At 39.2% G+C, this 13617-nt stretch overlaps 1 long non-coding RNA gene across 2 annotated transcripts in view; it reads left to right on the top strand.

Moving 5' to 3' along the window:
• The first annotated feature begins 1640 nt into the window (after positions 1 to 1640).
• LOC139079964 (uncharacterized) overlaps positions 1641 to 13617 on the top strand; it is a 107053-nt gene continuing 95076 nt past the window's right edge. The window contains exons 1-2 of one of the 2 annotated variants that reach the window (XR_011534021.1): positions 1641 to 1810; positions 2282 to 2354. This is a non-coding gene — a long non-coding RNA (uncharacterized lncRNA). The remainder of the gene's footprint in view (positions 1811 to 2281; positions 2355 to 13617) is intronic. The other variant, XR_011534022.1, reaches the window with a different exon arrangement.

Consider the following 13617-nt stretch of genomic DNA (forward strand, 5'->3'; position numbering starts at 1 on the left):
CCTAGTTGTAGATCATTCTAGTTCTTCTGTGTGGGTTGCCACCACAGCATGGCCTGATGAGCAGCGTATAGGTCTGTATAGGATCCAAACTAGGGAACCTCAGGCCCCTGAAGTGGAGTGTGCAAACTTAACCACTTGGCCACAGGGCCAGCCCCTTGACAATCTTTAAATGTAGGTGATGGGCATTTGAAGGATCATTTTATCATTCTCTCTCCTTTTGTAAATGTTTGGAATCTTTCATAATAAACACATTTAAAAATTGATTGCCTAGGGGGCCAGCCCTGTGGCCGAGTGGTTAAGCATGTGCACTTCGCTTTGGTGTCCTGGGGCTCACTGGTTTGGATCCTGGGTGTGGACTTACATACCGCTCATCAAGTCATGCTGTGGTGGCATCCCACATAGAAGGAATAGAATGATCTACAGGTAGGATATGCAACTATGTACTGGGGCTTTGGAAAGGAAAAAAAAAGAGAAAGATTGGCAACAAATGTTAGTTTAGCGCCAATCTTCCTCACCAAAAAAAAAAAGCATTAAAAAAATTGGTTACCTAAACTTATAGCCTTTTTTGTTCTTCCACTTTACCTAGGATAAGCCTGAGCACCTTCAGCATGGGCTACACACTGGTGTGTGTGTCCTCAAGTGGCATGGAATGTCTCCAGTATCCTATTTGATACAACCCTTGAAGGCCTCAATGTCACTTCCGCTGGGAAGCCTTTGCTTAGTGGCTCAGATGGAACCAATTTCTCCCATCTTTGGGTACCCAGAGCACTTGATTCACGGTTCTGTTATGGTGTTTGTACAATTATATTCTATATAATTGTTACTTTCTGTTACTTGTCTTGTTCTTTCTCTAAAGGCATGGAAACACTTCCAGATGGGGCACTGCGTCTTAATTGTCCTTCTTTCCCTTTATTTATCACAGTCTGCTCTCCCTCAAATAAGGCCCTTCACAGTGCCTGTGGGATAGCAGAGTTATGAGTCTTCACGGTAGAGCGCAGCACAATGGTCATTTCATGACCTCAGGGAGGGTAGCCCCAAAAAGTATATTTTGGCAGCTAATCTGTGCAAATTATATTTTGACTGTAGAAATATGGAGTAAGGCAAAGCTTAGGTGTATTTGTTTAGCTTACCCTAGTCACGAGAGCAATTTCTGAAGCCTCCTCATTCATTTCAGGTGTTAGATATTTGATTGAGCAGAGCCAGTAGGAGCCCGTTGTGGAGAACCCTGCTTAACTCAGCCTCATTCTGGTGCCAGGCGCGCTGTTACTATCCACAAAGCGCTTTTGGTTTACCAGAAAGTCTTTTGACAAAGCTCTTTTCCCTTCAGGGAAGTGTGGGTGGTGGTGCTGGCGGGGCCAGACAGAGGAGCAAAAAAAATAGACGCTCCAAATAAAGCAGTGAAGTTCTTCTCCGCTGTGATAATGCGATCTGATCAGATAAAGCCGATTTGCTCTCTTTACTTTCACAGAAAATAATTTTATGAATCTTTGTAAAAAGGAGTGTTCCAGGGGCAAAACAAACATGTGACACTTTCTAAAGGCCAACTCTACATACAAATTTAGACCTTGCTAAAATAACTAGTTATCATGTGATCAGATCTCCACGGGCTTTTAAAAATCAGCACGGGAAATATATTTTGTTAGTTTCATGTGGTTGCCAGAGCCCACTCTGGATGCATGATTTACTAGGGCACGTGGCACATGTTTTGAAAAATCACCCTCCTTTGGGAATTGGACTCCTTAAGATATTTGTTCAGAGATGTTCAAGCTGTCAGTTACAAGATGCTCGAGCCAGAAACGGGCAAGTCTGGGTAAAGTGTGTTGTTATGTAGTCTTTCCTTGTGTGTGTGTGTGTTTGACAGTTGTGGTCAAATGTATAGGTGTCATTTCCCTCCAGTAATCTTTACCATCTGTTGCCTTAGCTCATCTTAGAGTTCATAATTGTGTTGTTTCTCTTAGGACCAAGTTGCGAGGATAATGTTCAGCTTAATATAGAATTGTTAGCAGGTTTTTTTCCCACTAGTCTAACCATATGTGCTTGTCCGAAGAAGCCTACATGCTGTTTATAGTATTTGACCACAGGTTTTGATTTCCAACTTCGCTTCTTTCCTTACCCCACCCTGAAGCTGCAACTTCTTTGTCTTTATCCTGCAAATTAATGATAGTGGTCAACAGCATTTGATAAAGAATTCATCTTTTCTGGAGCAATTATTTAAAAAGGATTTTAAAAATTATTGTTATAAAAACTAAAGAAAATTACCGTATACAAATTTTTTTTTCAGGCAAAATCCATTAGTCGTGACCAAGGGTTCCGGAGTCCTGAAGACGAACATGCATAATAAACATACTTTGGTGGTAAGTTTGCTTTAGGGTAAGAACGAAGCTTCTAGCTCTTCATGGAATAATGTGCCTTTGATTTGAGTACTTGAACGCCATTATGAGCTTAAGCCAATTGAGTATTTTTGTTACATTTAAGCCCCATTTTCTTGGGAATACAAACTCTATATTTGTCATGGGACTTACTTATGGATTTCCAGAGTCTATGATAGGTTAATCTTTATTATTTGAATCACTCTTTCCTACTTTTATAGGAAGTGCTGTCGTTCTCTTCTGTAATGGTTATGTAATTTATGCAGTTTAACAGCAGAATTAGCATCCACTCTCTCAGTTTAGAATAATAACATTCTTTAATAAGATATATTTAGACCCAGATAGACAGGAGTTTACGATATTGTTCAAGTTTTATTTATTGAACAGAATAAGGAGGAAAAGCTGTTTAGAAATTCAACGAAAATCTTATGAAATATACCCAATCTATAATGAAAAGTTTGCTTGTATGGCATCCTTGGGACTATGCAATGAGAGTAGTGACAAGTAAACAATAAAACGAAAGTAAATCAGTTTACCAGACTGAGAAAGGTGAAAGCATTTGATGAAACACAGCTCCGCAAAGAAATGTAAAGTCTGGACAGAACTGTTATATAAGCTTCAATTTATTTGACTAATGCTGGAAGGGCAGATTTCAGAGCTGCTCCTGGAAATCTTTTTGAGGTTTCCAGGATGTCCCTATGAATTTTTTTAAAGCACCTACTGTATTGTGCAACCTGTAACCAGAATTGACTAATTTATATTGTGTTTCCTCTCAAAACTGACTCAGGTTCAGTTCTCCTAAGAAGGGTTCAACTGAGCAGCATGTAGGAGTCATATGCAAAGAAGTTTCTGGATGCAGGACAGAGCACAGCCTCAGGAAGGTCACATGGGTCAAGCTGATTACCTCCTCCAGCTCTGGCAAGCAGAGGGCTCAGCTGGGTTACCCAAGTTCACAGGGAGCTATTGACATTCAGCTGCAGCTCTCGCTCATTACTGATCAGCGGGAGACAGTCTGGGTTAACTCTTGCTGCCCTGTTTCAAGAATACAGGGAGGCCACAAAAGAAGCTGTAAGGTAACTTCGCCTCAGCTCATGCCTGGTTGTAATCCAAGAAATGAACCTTTTAAACCAGTAGCTAATAAACCTCTTACAAAGGGAAGCAACGATTCACTTAATCATTTTAAAGGTGCTGGATAAAACACAAGTGAATATATTTGTCCCATATTTGTTCATTACGCAGTAAATGTTTATTTCCGGGGAGAGTTGGGGGTAGGATATGTTTTATCTTCCCATCAAGAAGAATTCCTGCTTCGTCTTTAAGAAAGAAGGCCCCTACCATTTCTCAAAAGATAATAGCATTTGTAATTCTCCGTCACTTAAAAGTGCATCTTTCCCAAGTTGCTCATGTGAAACTAACCTCAGGGAAAAGCTTAGTGATTCATCATCTGAGAAGTGAAGTTTTAAGGAAGTTTGGAACCTCTCTATTAGGTTACAGACTTGGGGCTCTTGGTGGTAAACCAGTTCCTCCAGGCTTTGATCTCCTGCTGACACATTATGATCTTCTAGAAGTGACTTAACCTGTCTGCTTCTATAAACTCATTTGTAAATTGAGAATAATAGTTAATTAATCCTTGAAGCATGTCTTTCTGGTAGCTATGGGAAGAGTGACTCACTGTTAAATCCGAGGGCCTCTAAATCATCTTTATCATCACTAGCTCTCTGCTTTTCAGCATCCTGCTGGGCCCGGAACACACGTTATGTTGAATCCTTGATTCTCTTTTGTTCCTAATCACTCCTGCAAATGGTTGAGGATCTATACACAGTTGAGGCCGATTTTCACTCAACTATTATATTTAACCAAAATGTGCTAAGCTTCCTTTAAGGGCCAAGCACTTGCAAGACCAAAGTCCTACCCTTAAGGAGCTTAGAGTTTAGGCAGAAAACAAGGAGTTAGAAAAAACAATGTGGTCAAGTCTAGAAAATCCAAAGGAATGGTTTAGACTCCAGGTGGATTTGGTGAGTTAGGAGTTATCCCATTTGATTTCTGACTTTGTCAGATGACCTAGCTAACCGCCAAATCTACGCTTGACCTGAGGAAATGAAAAGACTACTTATCTAGATTCTCTCAATCGTGACTTTAATCACAAATGCAAACAGAAATCCCCAGATCTAGCTCTTTCTGTTACATTTGACGTTGTTGACCGTTCTGTCTTACAGAGGTTCCGGGAGCTGCATCAGTCTTAGTGTTTTAATTTAGTGTAAATGAAGGAATTTGGGTAGTGCTAGTCACGAATAATTATTAGCTCTCTACGTTTCTATCACCATACTCTTGCACTTGATGATTTCAGTCACCCCCTCTGTGGCTTCAACCATTTTCCAAATCTTTAACACTAGCACCCAGCCCTCTTTTGAGCCCCAGCTCCATTTTTGCATTTGCCTGCTCTGCATTTCCTCCAGTACATCCTACCGGCATTTTTAACTCGTTTGTAGTAAAGACTTTCCCCAAACCAGCTGCTTTTTCTGACTTCCTTTATGCCATATATAGAGTCACCATCCACCCAGTTAACCAGGCTCTCAACTTCAGAGTCATCTTTGATTTCTCCCTCTGCTTGACCCACACAGTTTCTCTCCTGTCAGTATCTCACGAATCCGATTTTCAGACTTTCCTTAATCTTTTTTGTACACACCCGTCATCAGATCAGTCTTCTTAAAACAAAACTGCCATTGTCTCATTCCTTTGTCACAACCTTAAGGACCACAGGGTAAATTCTACACTCTTGAATATTATTTTTAAATTTCTATAATCTAGGACAAAAATTTGCCTTTTGTCACCTTTATCGTTGATGATGCCCTGTGTTGTCTTTATAGACATCCTCTGAATTTATTCCATTCCAGAATATGCTCCAGATAGTACTGCCTCCTCCCCTCCACACTTGCCTTCTCTACGCTCAGTATTCTACAACTCCTTAAGAACTAGTTCAGATGTCCACAAAACTGTCACTGACTCATCTTGCAAATAATCTACCCTCTGATATGTAGCTTTTAAGTTCTACTTTAAAAAAAAAAATTAACATTTACTATCAGGACCATCACAACTTGTGAATTTACCTTACTTCTAAGTTCTATGAAGATAGAGACAATTGTGTCTTGTTGATGTTTGATCTTCCTCAGCACCTAACACAATGCTTTGTAGATAGTAGAAAGTTAATAATATTTATTGTAAAAACAATATGAATGAAATAGAATTAACACCTACCTTTTTCTGAATAGTTTGAAATAAGTAAAACTTTTGAATGTCCATACTGTAGTAAGATCTATTTTGGTTCATTACTTCCTGTATTCAAATTTCCTCAAGAGGACAGAGAAAATCAAATTTATTTTTTGACCTGTAGAGTTAAGGACAACAGATAGCTTATAAATGAAGATTAAAATTTAAATGTGAAGAGTTAATGATATCAAGAGTGAATATCATGTTGGATTGCAAATAGAATGGGACTAATCAGACTATTCTCATTTGACTCTCAAGTACCAACCAGCAGTAACAAAGTTGCCTCAGGGATGTTAACAGCAACGTCCAACCAAGACTGTCTGTGATCAGATCTATGTAAGAAATCAAGAGAAAGAAATGAAATGAAACAAAATAGTTTCTGGAAAATGTGGATAATTTATTATTATATTATGGTGAGGCAATTTACAAATTAAATATTAGTAAGTCAAATCCTAAAAGAAAAATAAATTTTATGTCTTTATATATAAAAAGAAAGACTAGTTTGCGTGGCTTGTGGTAGAGGGTATGAGAAGGGTATGAAGTTATTGAAGAGGATGCAAAACTACCTTTTTGAAAAGGAACAGTGACAAATTTGGCAATATGGTAAAATCACTGCTGTGAAAAATACTGTAGAAATACCCACCACATAGATGCACATTTTTCATATCTGAAAAAAGAAAAGAATAAAATTGTATTTTGTCTAATCACTTCTTTTAACCTCTAGGGTTGAGTCTGTCATCCTCGGTCATTAGAAATACATTTGTTTTCTGCCAATGTTCTTGACACAAAATTGCGGGATTCCTATTGGGTATTTTCCCTTCTCTGGCAGTTAACTTTTTATTATTGCTCCTATTAGGAAATGTAGAGCTCCCAAACTGTTAGAGATAGGCATATAGGTATGACATTGTGGCACTTACGATGATTCCGATATGGACTTTCCCATTATACCACTGAAGCCTTGTTTCCATTGTCTGCCTACGTTTTCTCTCGTGTACTTTCACCTGCAGTCTGACCAATGCTTTTGCTCATCAGGGGTGACCTCAGAGGAGGCTGATGTGTCTGCCCTCTAGTTTCCCAGAAGATCATAATCATGCTGCGGTTGAATTGTGCTTCAGGGTAGCTTGAAGTCATCACTTTCCGGACCGCTTATAGTCATCTCAGTGTAGATAAGTGCAGCATTAGGTTACATCTGGCATCACCCATTTTTCCTACAGCTTCATTTCAGTGCAGCCAAGTTACAGTAAGCATTGCTTCGTGCTGGTGTGTAGGAGGCTTAATATTAACTCACCCATGAGCAACCTGTGTGTTAACAAGCCCTCCTGGTGATTTTGAAACATGCTAAGTTTGAGAGCCACTGGTTGAGGTAATTAACAATAACTGCTGGAACAGACAATCCCCAAGCCTCAATTGTTTAACCCAACAAAGGCTCATTTCTTGCTCACATCACAGTCCAATATGGGTCCGATAGGTTCCTTCTGTGTTACAGCTAAGACATCTTGGCCACCTGGCTTCCAAGTTGCCCAAGAAGAGAAAGATCTGAAGGATTGCCTGGAAGAATTTATGAGCCACGCTTGGGCGTGGCTTACGTCACATCTGCCCACATCCCGTCTGCCAGAATGTAGTCCCACAATTTTAACATCTTGGAAGAAAGGCTGGGAAATGTGGAGGAGAACATGATTATTTGTGAGAAATAACAGTCGGCCACAGCAGGATCAGAGAAACATTGCATTACTCCAGCTAGGCAGATAGGTTGTTCTGGTTTTTTAGTATTTTTATAGCATCTGTGGACCCCTGGCCCTGAACTGTTGTCTTGAAAGCCATCTTCCTGCTTGCATTTGACCTTTTGACTAGCATAGGGTCTCTTCCTTCCTTCCGGAGCTCTAGCTCTGAATCAGTCTGTGGCCAGGCTAGACCAGATAAGACAGATGTAGAAATATGTAGACAGACAGAAAAATAAGAGGACTGGTTCAAGTTGTACAGAAGAGTAGAAAGGAAAGATTATTATCTCCCAAACTGTAAGCTTCCCACCCATGATCCCCTTTCTCCAGAGATATTTAACTCCATAACTCTCAATGAGGAGTCATAAACTTCAGTCTCATGGAGGTCAGGCAGGTGATGGAAACAGATAAAGCAGGACATAAGTAACAGAGCTGGAGGATGAGAGAGTGTGCCCAATGGGCTGGCACAGGCTCCATTAAAGGGAAGGCTGTCAGCCAGCTCTGGCCAATTGCTCCCATGCAGGAATGCAACCTCCATGTTGCTGGATCTTCTTCCACTCTTTTTTCCCAAGAAAAACTAGAAATCCAAATGTTTTAGTTAAGTTTCTTCATTTTTACAAACATGATACAGGAAATAAAAAACAAACAAACAAACAAAAAGGTCTCTTTTTCAGAATGGCTTGTGGGCCACCAACTTGCAACCCCTGTGCTTTTAAATTGTGCGTTCACACCTCTGCTTTCCATTAACATCTTAAAACTGTTTAAGAATTGTAAACCCCCAAATTTACAACTTAAAATACCTGTTTATTTTTTCATACGGAAGCTGATGAATTTTCTAACTTCTGTTCTCTCTTTAGTTGCAGTTGATTTCTGTTCCCTTAAGTTTTTATTAGTAATGTTATTGCTAAACATTGTGTTTTATTCATAAAAGCTGACATTCATTAACTCCTTATGTGCTATTATTAAGATAAGAAAATTAGTGCTTCTTCACGTTTATCCTGCCCATTCTCCTCCATACTTTTTTAGCTCTGTTAGCTGTGCCATTATTTTCACATGGACCAAATTCATACTATTTAAATTCTATACTACCATTATAATTAATTTTATGTTTAAATGCTTTATCTATACTTTATATTCTAAAATTTGGAACCAATAAATGTTTTCAATATTACAATTATAGTAATTATTAATCATCATAAAACTAGGTAGAATGATGTAATCCTCTTTCACTAAACTTGGGCCACTTGACAAATGATGCTCTAACAGTGAAGTTCAAGGGGATCTCTTGCATTCCCCTCTGCGAGTAGCTCAAAATCAAGACTTTCTAATATAGGTCTTCGCTCTTCCATGAGTTTCCAATTTTCTTTTTCGTTTCCTTGTTGAAAGAAGCAGCTTAGGCCTTTACTTCAGCACCATGATAATCCTGCCTTTTAACTACACTATACGTCAAAGCGAATCCATTTATTGTTAAAAAATTGTGGTTAGAACCCTGTATATTCATGCTCTAGTTCTGACCATTTTCTTCTCACATACCATAGAGCCTACTCTGAAGGAATTTCTTTTCATGGTACTTTTGTGCTGGGTGCACTATTTCTTGGATCCTATGGCCTTTCTTACTTCAATTCATTTTTTGTTGTTTTGAAAAGAAAGCACAGTTACTTTTTTTTTTTTTAGAGAAGGTGAGTGAAGATAATGCATGATGTGTTTGAAAATGTCTTTGTTTTATACCCTCACATTTTTATTTGCTGTCAGACCGAGAACTGTAAAGGATGCAGCTAGTTCTTATTGGTTCCTAGATATGAATCTTTCATCCTGTACCCACTTAGGACTTGGACATTTCTTTGTTCCGCCTCCATCTTCTCTGCCTTCATTTTCTTCTGTTTAATTTCTCCCACATCTATTTTTCTGTTCTCTCTCTTTTTTTTTTTTTTTGAGGAAGATTAGCCCTGAGCTAACATCTGCTGTCACTCCTCCTTTTTTTCTGAGGAAGACTGGCCCTGAGCTAACATCTGTGCCCATCTTCCTCTACTTTATATGTGGAATGGCTGCCACAGCATGGCTTGCCACGCGGTGCCTGGGTCCACACCCGGGATCCAAACAGGCAAACCCCAGACCCCAAAAGCCGAACTTGCGAACTTAATCGTGGCGCCACCAGGCTGGCCTCTCTGTTCTCTTTTTTGGGAATTCTCTTAGATAAGGATATTGGACCTCCTGATTAAGTCTCCATGCTTCTTAATTTTTCTTTCATATATATATTATATGACATATGGATATATTTCATACACATGCATGTATATATGTGTTAATTAATCAAGGAGGTCATTAGACTGAGGTAATTCTAATACCCTGGGAGCCTATGTAAGCAAACCATAACCTAAGCCAGAGTCAAGGCACTTGACTATGACGACGTGAAACTTAAGAACTCATTGTGAACAGCCAACCAGGCTTTCCTAAATAAGGCAACTGCTTAAGCTATAGCCAGTCAAATAATTTCTTTGCTCTCCTTCCGCATCTTCTCTATAAAAGTCTTTTCCCTAGCTTCTGACCGTGGAGTGCTCCTAACTACTTTTATTTTGGTGCTGTCCAATTCAAATCTGTGTATGCCCAAATAAACTTTCGTAAATTTTAATGTACCTCAGTTTACCTTTTAACATATATGTTTAATCTCTGTGACTTTGTATGTGCTTGATTAAGATTATTTAGACTCTTGTTCCAGCACTTTTAATGAATTTTTAAACTTTTGCCAATCATATACCAAGTTTCCAAGAGCTCTCATTTTCTGCTTGCTGCTTTTCGTAGAAATCTCTTCTGGAGTGTTAGGTTTTTTTGTGGGCAACATATTCTTGAATCTCTCTAAAGAGACTAGATACAACTTTGTTCAGTGAATTGTTTGTCTTCTCTTGGGGGTCACTTGTTCTGTTTTGTTTTTGTTCATCTTGGTCCTCCATTTTTTCATCCCCCAGCTTTCCTCAAATGAATGATATTCTTTGGTTGTCCACTTAATGGACAAAAGACTCAGTTAATGAATATAAATACAAGGATGGTTTTCTTTCCCAGGAATTTTGTGTGTCAAGAAAAGCAGATGCACTTTACCATGTAGAGGAGAGGGGTAGGCAGGAAGATCTTCTTCTCCTCACTCCTGGAACAAAAAGGAAAATGAGGCTCTGCTCTAGAGTATTAACTGCCTCTGGAGCCCATACCTTTCTCTAATCGAGTTAGTTTCTTTAGAAAGGATTTCCCTGAGAACCGTCTCTTGATGTTCACATGGCTGTACGATCTCAGATATATTTCCCGACATCCTTGTGCCCTGCTCCACATGGTAGGAAACTTATTTCTCAAGTTCCCTTGGCAGTTGGCTAGGTTCAGCCAATGGGAAGCATCAGTAGAAGACTGGAGAGTGGGTAGAAGAGAGCAGCCAGGGTGTTGCTCCCTATCTGTGTGTCCTAAGGCAGCAAGAGCTTCTCAGGAGCATTTCAGGAAGTGGTGTTTCTTCCATACCTATCCTGCCAATCCATCCCTTCTTCTGCCGTCTCAGCTTCTACTGGGCAGGCCTGCCGCTCTTTCAACTTCTGCTGGATGGCTACATCTTTGGGCTCTGGTAACACTACTTTGTCCTTTGGTCCCTCTAACCCTTAGAGCTGGTTGAAACTCACGGCTGTTGCCAATCTCTGGGTTGTATCACCATCTCAAGCTCTCAGGCATTGCTAGTTCTTCCCACCATCAGGATAACACATTAACTGCACTGATTGATTTCTCTGGGTTTGGAAGATCTATAAAGGTTTTTGTTTTCTTGCTTAGACCCTGACTAACAAAGTTCCATACCCCATTCCTTCTCTCTAATCTGCTGAGCCTTAGTTTAGAGTTTCTCTAGATCTTTACCCTGAGGAAGGGTCGTCCCCGAAGCACAGCATTCTTCAGTGAGTGTACATTCTGTTGAGTTTATGGCTTCCTCCACCCTGGGGGCGCATTTGCATGTGACCCCCATCTGCTTTCATTTTCTTTTTAAGCCACCGCTCTTATCCTTTACCACCCCCTTTGACAGTGTTGTTACCAATTTATTCTCTTTTGAAAACCCTTACTGTCATTTCAATCGCATTTGGGGAGAAAAAGAAGATGAATGTGTGCACTCAGTTTATTGACTAGTTGTGGGAGTTTTTGTTCAGCTTCTTTTGAGGGCTTGTTTGTCTTAAGAAAACCAGAAACTTTACAATTTTTGAGAGTGATTTTATTTTTACCAATTTATTTATATTGAAAACAACAAGATTTAATGTGATAGTCATTTCTGTCTTTAAAGTCTAGAGGCTAATTATTTTGAACTAGGCAACATTAGGGAAGAACTTGGGTGAGCATCCTCTGACTTACCCTTCATCTGTGTCCAATTACATCCTTAGATCAGGGGCTCCTCCTGTCTGACGTTTCTGTTTGGAGCCTGCCTCTCTGGGGTTTATGTGGTTTAATCAGTCATTCTGTGAACACAGCAAAACTGTTCATTTTGCTAATTTGGTCCTGCAGTGATTTGAGTATGCACCTTCTTTCAGCCACTCTGTTATGACACAAACATGAATATAATGTAATAAGAAAAGATATTTCTTCTGCAGATTTTCTTTAGTTTTAGTTACATTGAACTGAAAACATCAATCTATTTGGGAAAGTGGAGAAAATTAGATAACAACCAGATAAGGTATAGACTCAAACATCCCTAATGATTTTCTAGTGCCTAGAAAATAATGTTCTAAATTTTTAGGATTGGCTCTACTACAAACTCATTGAGAAATTGACTCTTCTCAATATTGTGTATTTTGAATATCTGATCAAATTGTAACATACAGACACTCTAACTGCTTTCCATATAGAAAACTTTGGATAAGAATATGTATGGGATGGATGATTATTGGAGTATCTGCTCAGAGGACACTGACCCCTATTCTCTGAGAAATTTACCCCTACATATCTGTAACTACCTTTTTTTTTTTGCAAGACCTTTGCCACTTTGACTGCTATTATTGGGCCAGAGTAGACACCTGACCACACTGAACCAATCAATTTCTCTCTCCAAGGAACTAATACTCAGAGTCATCTAGTGTCTAAACATAGCTGGAGATGAGTGACATATAAAATGTCCCTGGATGTTGGACAGCCACCCATCTCCCACCCTGTGGAAAGAGAAACAGAGAAATGACAAAGAGGAATGATGGAAACAGGCAAAGAGAATCAAGGAGTTAAGAGACCATATACAGAGAGAGAAAGAGAGACAGAAAGAATCACTGTCTAACAGCTTTTATTACTGATGCCAACTCCTTTAGAGGTGTGAAGTTTGTAAGAGCCTCTTGAATTCTTATAATGAAATCTCCTTTTTGCTTAATCTGGGTTGAGCTGGTCTGCTACTTGCCACCAAAAGAGCCTAAAATAAAACAGAGCACACAGCAGAATGGCGAGTCTGTTTACCGCCAAGTACATGAATAAAAGAAATGCGGAGACTGCTGGGTTTACATCTGTGTAGAGAACAAATTGGCTGTGCTTAACTCCTTTGCTCTGATTCTTAGTCAGCTGCCACTGAGTTTTTTCTTTATTAATACATAAGAACAGCATCTTCAACAATTTACACAATAGATCTTCAGCAAGCATCTAATTTCTGTAAGTTTAGATTTCCTTCATTTGGTTAAAGTGTTATACATTTGTGTTACGTTGTATGTCATACAAATAAATTTTGATAAAGACAGGGAGTTTGGATAAAACTCATTGAATCTGAATAAGTTTAGTAGAATATAGCACAATATCTAGTAAATAGTAGAAGTGCTCATTAAATGTTGGCTCATGCTCCTTTTCCTTCTTAAATTAGAAAAATTTTCATTGATGGATTGCTTCATTTACTCAGGAAACATTTGAAGACCAAGAACCATACCATGTCTTGAGACAGTGGAAACCTTAATTAAGGAAGGAGTCCAGTTAGAACTGCAGAGGGGACGCATTGAGACAAATATTTTCAATACTACCTGCTAAGGACTGCAAGAGGGATGAATAAAAATTTACGGGAGAACAGAGGCGGAGCAATTGCTTGACTGTGAGGGGAATGGTGGCAAATTTGCTCGTTCTGCCTTTGCAGAAGTCCTTCAAATTCTGTAGCTCCCAACTGTTTTTTGTAAAATGAGGTAAAAGGGATTTTCTCTTTGGTTTATGTCATGGTTAAAGGAAGTAATAAAAAATTAGTACTCAAGGAGTACTAACACTACCTGCAGAAGTTGAGGAAAAGCCATAACCTAGAG

The sequence above is a fragment of the Equus przewalskii genome, chromosome 27 (assembly GCF_037783145.1).
Source record: "Equus przewalskii isolate Varuska chromosome 27, EquPr2, whole genome shotgun sequence".
Lineage (NCBI taxonomy): Eukaryota > Metazoa > Chordata > Mammalia > Perissodactyla > Equidae > Equus > Equus przewalskii.